Source organism: Hibiscus syriacus, unplaced genomic scaffold, assembly GCF_006381635.1.
Source record: "Hibiscus syriacus cultivar Baekdansim isolate YM2019G1 unplaced genomic scaffold, ASM638163v2 tig00117005_pilon, whole genome shotgun sequence".
NCBI classification, from domain to species: domain Eukaryota; kingdom Viridiplantae; phylum Streptophyta; class Magnoliopsida; order Malvales; family Malvaceae; genus Hibiscus; species Hibiscus syriacus.
The window spans coordinates 2,347,281-2,355,148 of record NW_024063519.1 but is presented as its reverse complement, the minus strand read 5'-3'; positions in this window follow the sequence as shown (position 1 = coordinate 2,355,148).

Sequence of the window (7,868 nt, the reverse complement as noted above, 5' to 3'; positions counted from 1 at the left end):
AGTCTAATCAACTAACATGACAATTAGAGCCGTAATCAAACCGATTCGAATTGAGTATTGTGAATTTAGGGATGGATCGAGGGGCGGGTGGGGACAGTCATCGCCTTAAAAATTTAAAATTATCATAAATTTTAATTTTTTCTATGTATTTCCAATTGAAAATATGTTTCGCCCCCGGAATTTTAGTTACCCATGGAATATTAGGCCATATGCCTTAAGTTTAAGTTCGCCCTCAACATCAAATTATGCATCCGTCCTTGAATGAGTTCCACCCGACTCGAAAACTTTGAAATGGAGCTCAACTCGTCTCAAGAACTCGCGATTCTAAAATTTTCAAGCTCGACTTGAACTCAAAATCATGAACTGAAACTCGTAAAAGCTAGAAAAGGCTCGAAATGAAAAAAATCTTAAACTTAACTTAATCGAAGCCTCAAACTCGAACATGAACCTTAAATACATGAAAACCTTATACTGTATTTTTATAAAAAAAATTAATACATAAATATTATTAATAATTCATTTTTAAAGATAAAATCTTAATATATTATATTTTCGAACTGTTCATGAGTTTTCGAATCGAATATCAAGTAGCTCGTTTCGGGTCGTTAAGAACTTAAGTCGAATCCATTCAAATCGAGTATTTATCAAGTTATAATCAAATTATTCTTGAATAGTTCTTTATTTATCTCGTCTCATTTACAACACTAGTGACAATAATCTCAAAGAGTTTAATTAATCAAAGACGCATGTACAGTTCGGGGATTTTCCCTCTCACTTTGCCGATGATTGTAATATTCTTTGTTTTTTTAATGAATAACTAAAAATCGCTGTTAACATCCATTTGGTGAATCAAAGGGGGGGGGGAGCTCTTGTTTGAATTCAGCGATTAGCATGAAAATGAAACATTATATGTCAAACTTTCACTAAAGCACTCTGCCATATTCCATATAAACTTTATGCCTTAATCATAAATCATAAACTCTGGTTAAAGATTGAAGTAGTTAAATAAGTAGATCATAGACATGAATTTTTCCCTCTAGATGGCACTCTACTTCCCCAATAAACCCAATCTATCCCCCCTCTTCCTACGTTCACCATGAAGTGAGGATTTCTTTTATTTGAAACCTAATAAATTAGTTTGGACGAATAGTATTTAGAACCCACAATTTTGAAGAGGAGGTCAAAAAGGTAAAGATAAAGGGGTCTTTCCCTTGTTTTTTTAAAATTATACATTCTAAGATCTTTATAGATACATTTATTCCACTTTTTTATTCATTAATTAAGAAAGATAAAAAGAGAAAGAACATCACACCTAAGCCACTTCATTATGGATGGATCAAAGAAAAGAATATTTGGATCCACTTGCAAGGTTCTTGGAATATAATAGTAGCACATTATGGATAATATGCAAATTGCCCAAAGATCGCATTCATGGCCAACATGTAGTATAGCCCCTCAAGGGTTTAGCATTCGTTGGGGGCACCGCCATATTCTCTGTTGGCGTTATGAAATCAGATGTATATGAATGCAAATCAATATATGTAGTCCTTTGATTCGTCCATGGGAAAAAAATATATATATATATATATATAGGATGCTTGATTAGAAACATGATTCCAAGACTGTTTGGTATACCCCCTTTGAAGACCGGCCCACCGCCCATCACCCTACCTACGATTTGATTCTCATGAGAGTTCGGCTATAAATACTCCCCCCCACAAAGGAAAACACAATTTCTATTCGTATAAATAAAATATAAAATTTTAAAGCTATAAGAATAATTCTCCTTCGTGTTGGAAAATAGTATAGATTTCGAAAATGTTTCAGTTCGTGGTAATTAAGACTTTGGTTTCTTAATATAATATACAATGGAGGAACTTACCGGGGATAGAGGTCATGTCCCCCAAAATTTGGGAAAATTGCCACTAGGTCCCCTTGAAATTTTTATAGTTTTTCATTTGACTCTCTTAAAATATTTGAATCTTTTTATCATTTTGAAATTATTAAAATTTCATATATATATAAATTAAATCCGTATCCTCGAAATATAAATGTAATGTATATAACTTATTTTTCATACACATAAACCTCAAATATGTGAATTTAAACTTAACTTTTTAAAATATTTAGTTTCTCCTGAGAGTAAAACCTTTGATATTGATGATATATAATTGCTATATACACACATTTAGTCTTGTTTATTAGATTTTTATTTCAGTATTTTTTTGTTTTTCCTTTTTATAGTATTTTCAAATAAAAAAATGAGAAAAATATATATTGAAGAAAACCAGAAGTTGATATTCCTCTCAATTTTTGAATTAATGAAAACGAAAATATTTAATTTCTCCTAAGAGTTTTTTCTTCTTCTGATGTCGCACTTCACGATGACAAATGGTTGGGGCAGATGGGATACTCCCTCCCCCATCCCCATACTAATATAATATTTTCAATACACCACCTACTCACCACCTATGACGAGTAAATTTTTTAAATCTACACCAACTCACGTGAAACCCTGTGACCACCGATAAAATGACACGTGACACTTTAAAAATTAAAACTCATTTCCCCTTATTTTAACAAAAACATATAACACATACTTACACTGGTGTAAGTCAATAAAATAAAAAATGTTGGTTTTGTTTTTTTAAAAATAAAAATAAAAATATATTTTTATAAAGTGTCACATGTCATTTTTTTAGTGGTCATAGGGTTCTATGTCACTTTTCGTGATGAAAGTGGGTGAACCTGTTAACTGCAGAAAACACCAAGTATAAAATCGAGAATTTTAAAATATTATGTATGAAACTAAGAATTTGATATACTTCATGTATGAATGGGGTAATTAACCCTATTCATAATGGTCTAAAATTTATACAATGGGTAATTAGTGGGCGGCAGGATACGGGGCGGCCGGATGCAGGGCGAATAAGGTCTCAAACCCATCACTTACCCACTACACACGGCATTTATGGCTTTTTACATTCACACCCACCCACTACCCACTAAACTTATACCTATTCCCTCTCAATTGGAGCGGTTGCGGTGCGAAATCCACGAAATTATACCCATCTTCCATCTCTAGCAGTAATCGGTGACATGACAAATAGGTTAAATTGGTTTTTTTTATCAAGTTCGAGGTTCAAATTGATATTTTTGAAAGTTCAAGGGCTTATTCGATTTTTAAGAAAAATAAAATTATTTTAATATTTAAAATATAAAAAATAAAAATAAAAATACTAAAAATAAAATTTAAATTACTAAAAAAATTTACCTCAAATTTAACCTGACTTTACAGAGTTATATCTAACAGAAATTGGTAGAATAACTCAATTTTCCTATTATTATTTTTTTGAGATCAAGTTTAGGCGAAGTTTACTTCTCTCTATCGTGTTAATTCACTAAAATACTCCTTTTAACCGTTGATCGCCATGACGACATTGTAATAGTCAACGGCGAAAATTATTAGTCAAATGATCATATTAGATTTTTTTATATAAATTTAAAGACTATATTGAGTATAAAAATAATTTGAGGGTGAGGTTGGTTTTTCATTTTATAACTTGCATGACTATATGCCTTCGAAAGTTTAACAGTGCATACTAATAATGACGATGTATATCGGCTCATCTCATCTCCCTCTTTCAATAGTCCTTTTACATTTGCGAGGTCAATTGATAGTCTTAGTGCTAAAGCATGATTTGTCGACTTACAGAAGATTTATCGCGAAGAAAAAAATGCATCGGGTATTACAACCGAGGCGGGTTCCCTACCGGATGGATCTCTTAATGTCTCTTCTTCGTTCCCAACACAGTTAATCGATATTTTGCATAGAGATATCGAAGATCCGACTTACTTGCATACAAGGTAACAAGATCCTAATGTAATTGATTTTGAACTCTTCTTTAGCATTCAAAAAATATCTTCTACTATAATTCGTTCCATTTTTCCATGAAAATCTCTGTGGAAGGATTGTCAAGAAAACAATATAGATCTATGTTTACTTTATAAAATCATATATAGGCGTGTTATTTTATAAGCAGAATTATTGTTAAAGTTAATTTAATAATTAAGCCATCCAAAGGAAGATGTCTGATCCAATCATTATGTATATATATGCGTTTTTTCCCATTTCATTTTCAAATTATAAAATAAGTAGCACGAACCAACTTACCTCAGTTGTTAAGAGAATCGCTGTTGTTCTTAGAGGTCATGGGTTCTCGAGCACCAACGGTTGCAGCAGGGTGATTGAGCATTCATTGTCAAATAATTAAGAGTATTTCGAACTAATACTACTTTGTAATCACCTTAGCTTACTCAAAAAAAAAAGAAAAAGAAATAGGGTAAACTACAAAGTTGATCACATTTGTTTCATTTTTTTTAAATGTATGGTCACTCGATAAAAAAATAATTAACACGTGGTTACTGAGACGTTAGTTGTCGCGAATTGGATGACTGGCTCGTTAGTAAAAAGTTTAATTTTTATTTGAACTCTTAAACTTGAGATAAATTACTAATTATGGGTCTCTTTGTAAATCCAAAATAATTCAGTGATAAAAATCAATTAACCCCCTTATTGTCACACCCCGAATTTAATTTAAAGTTTATTTTAATTATTTTAATTAATTAAGGGACCAAAATGGGTAGTTTTGAAAGATTTTGGGTCAACCTCGTAAGTTTGGAAAGTTTAGGGGCTTAGCCTTGAATTTACCCAATTTTCTAGTTAGTGAAAAAATGAAAAAAAAAATGGGAAGTTGGCGGCTGGGATGGATTAAACTCAAGACTTAAGGTATGGTCGGCCATCCTTCTACCACCTAACCTAGGTCACTGTTTATAACTAATTTAATAAATATATGTATTATATTAATTTTTTGGGGTTATAACCCATTTGTCAAGCCCCTCCCCTATTGGTGAACCAAGTATACAAACCCTAAAAACCCAATCCCCAAATTAAACAACCTCATTCGCACCTCCGGCTAGCCCCTCCAGTTAGCGGTTGAGTGCACCGCTGTTGTTTTCAGCTTCAGTAGCGACGGTCGATCCAACTCAACCCCCAGGTCACCGTTAGGCGCAAAATCGTTAAAACTCGCCGACTCGCCCTCCTTGATTTGATTTCATCGCTCATCGTTGGGCGTCATTGCCGCCCCCATCTGGAATACCTGGTCTTTGCGACCATAACCCAATTGGCTACTCGTCATGGTTCTCAGCCGTCCGCCGTGAAGGATCCAACGTGGGTTCGTCAAAACCCAAAACATCGCCGCCTCGATTTTCCTCGTTTTCGTTCGTTCCAACTCTATTTTGCCTCACTGTCGCTGCCATTAAACCTCTCACTATCATTCGCTCGTAACCCGACCAAATTCATCATCCACTGTCACTGTTCTTGCTGTGGGTAAGCCTTTCGTCGCCTTTGTTCGAATATTTTTTCTCGTGTTTTGGCTTGATTATTTGTTAAATTGGGTCAACATTGGTGTGTGGTTGATTGTGGGATGCTCGACCGTCCGAACCTGCCTTGTCACCGTCGTCACGCGCTGCCATACGTTGATAGTGCGCGTGGGGCTTATTCGTGGTCCAGTGAGCTTTTTAGAATCGGTTCGAGTCAAATCGAACCGGTCTAACCTATTGATCTTGACCCAAACCATTGACTTTTACCTGACCATTGACTTGCCCGTTGACTTTGACTTTGACCAGTTTGACCGTTAACTTTGACCAAAAAGTCAAAAATTTTGAAAAGTCACATTTTATGTTTATCGACGTTCTGAGTCCGAATCTAAAGTCCATTTTAGCAAATTTGAACTCGATACATTTTTTTTGGCATTTTATTTCCCAATTCAATACAAATTTTCACGTTTAAATTTTGTTTCTAATGTAATTGGTTTGGCCATGTATCCGAGAAATTATGGGACGTGGAATTAAAGTTTGAGGGCGATCAAATGGAGTTTAATTGGTTAACCGATGTGACTTGAAAATCGAAGTAATACTTTACTACCCTTAAGCATGTTTTATGGTACATGTTGGTGATTTGTTAATGCATGATTGAAGTTATTGGTCAATTACATAGAGTTAATTATTGATGGACTCGAATTGAATACAATATAAGAACAATAAACCCAATAAGACTCAATTGACTCGTGTAAGGAACTAGAAGATCGATAAGAGATAAATCTAAGTTCAGTGAGTAAATCAATTAATCTCAGATTCGTAAATTCTGATTAATCTCGTTAAAGGTAAATGTTGAAAATACTTGGATATGAAACTATTAAAATACCCGTGGGATGTAAAAGACAAGGATTGTCCCTGAAAGTGAAAATAACCCTGTAATCGATCATAACCTTCGAGATGGTAAAAGACTTAGAATCCTGATTCTTGAATAAACTCCTAAATACTAATTTTCTAGAAGTAATATATGTCGAAATTAAATAAAATGACTGAAATATCCTCGAAATGGGAAAATGACCTAGAATTTCTAATTCCTGAGCGAACACCCGGAGGCTAAATTAAGGAAAGTACTTTACTTGTCTGAATTACTCGAAATGACTATATTATATGAAAAAGTTGAACTGAATAGAAGTGTTGTATGTATCCGAATTGTTGAAGCAATCGAGTTAATCTGGAAACTCTAAAATAACCGGAATAAACTTGAATGTTAAATTACCTAAGTACCCTTAATGACCTAGAATTAAGTGGATGATTTGGATAAGTCTAGAAACGCTGATGAACTTATATGTTGTACCATCCATAAGGGTTATGAACCAAGAATCAAGCACATAGACATTTCTTGATACCGTAGCAATACATAAATGAAATAAATACCATTGAAATACATGTTTGTCTATCTAAGATCCATTCAACGATGATTTTGAAGGTGATCAGTTCAACTAGAGCAATCATTATTAAGAAGTGAATAATGGTGAAGTACCTCTGTCTGAATGATATGCAAGTTACGAAGTGTTGGGATTGGTTAGTTTAATTTAACTTGAAATCCTGCTAATTCAATATAAATCCTAAATACTATAAATTGTTGTTTTACTCTCATTGGGTTAAATTACTAAGAATTATTCAAGAAATCAAAATGTCTAAAATGCCTCTGGTTGCCTGAATAATGGATCACTCCTGTCACATCTGAAATCTCTAGTAACTCTGACGTAAAAGATTCTGAATACCTTCCTGATTACTTAGTGCCTCTGAAAAATATTTGAATATTATATGATCTTGACAAATCACTTCCCGAATGACTAATAATCTGTTAGCTATCAAACCCCTTTTTATAAGGATCTCATTTATAAAATACAATCAATTTGTAGAAGTTTCGTGTTTTCCCCACTTGATAATTGCTAAGTACCTCTGGGAAATAATTGGATCCTCTAGTGTATTCCAATGTGCTATATGATTATTTTATCTGTCCTAAAATGTGATTTACCCAAGTTACTGATTTATTGTTTATGAACTATGACTACATGATATGTGCTCTCTGGTTACTTATTTTCACTGGGTTCTTGATGTATGGATCATGAAATCTACTGTTTACTGTATGAACCGATTATTGGGATACTGTATGGGTAGGATTCTGGAGTATATAGGTTCAGATTCGATCAAGCTGGTAATTCCTCATGCATGTTCAACACCGATCAAGCTGATAATTCCTTATGGACCTAATGTGACCCTTGGGTAGGCCCAATGGGCCTAGTGGTAAGACCTTATGGACCCTAAGGTACTCTCGAATGATGGCTCCTCTACTGTGTGCATTGGGTAAGTCCTTGTAGGCCTAAGGGCATACCTCTCATGTGGGCACCTACGCTTCGGCTAGGGTAAGACCTTATGGACCCAGATGCCCCCTTAGGTTGACACCTACACCCAATAGCCTAGGGTAA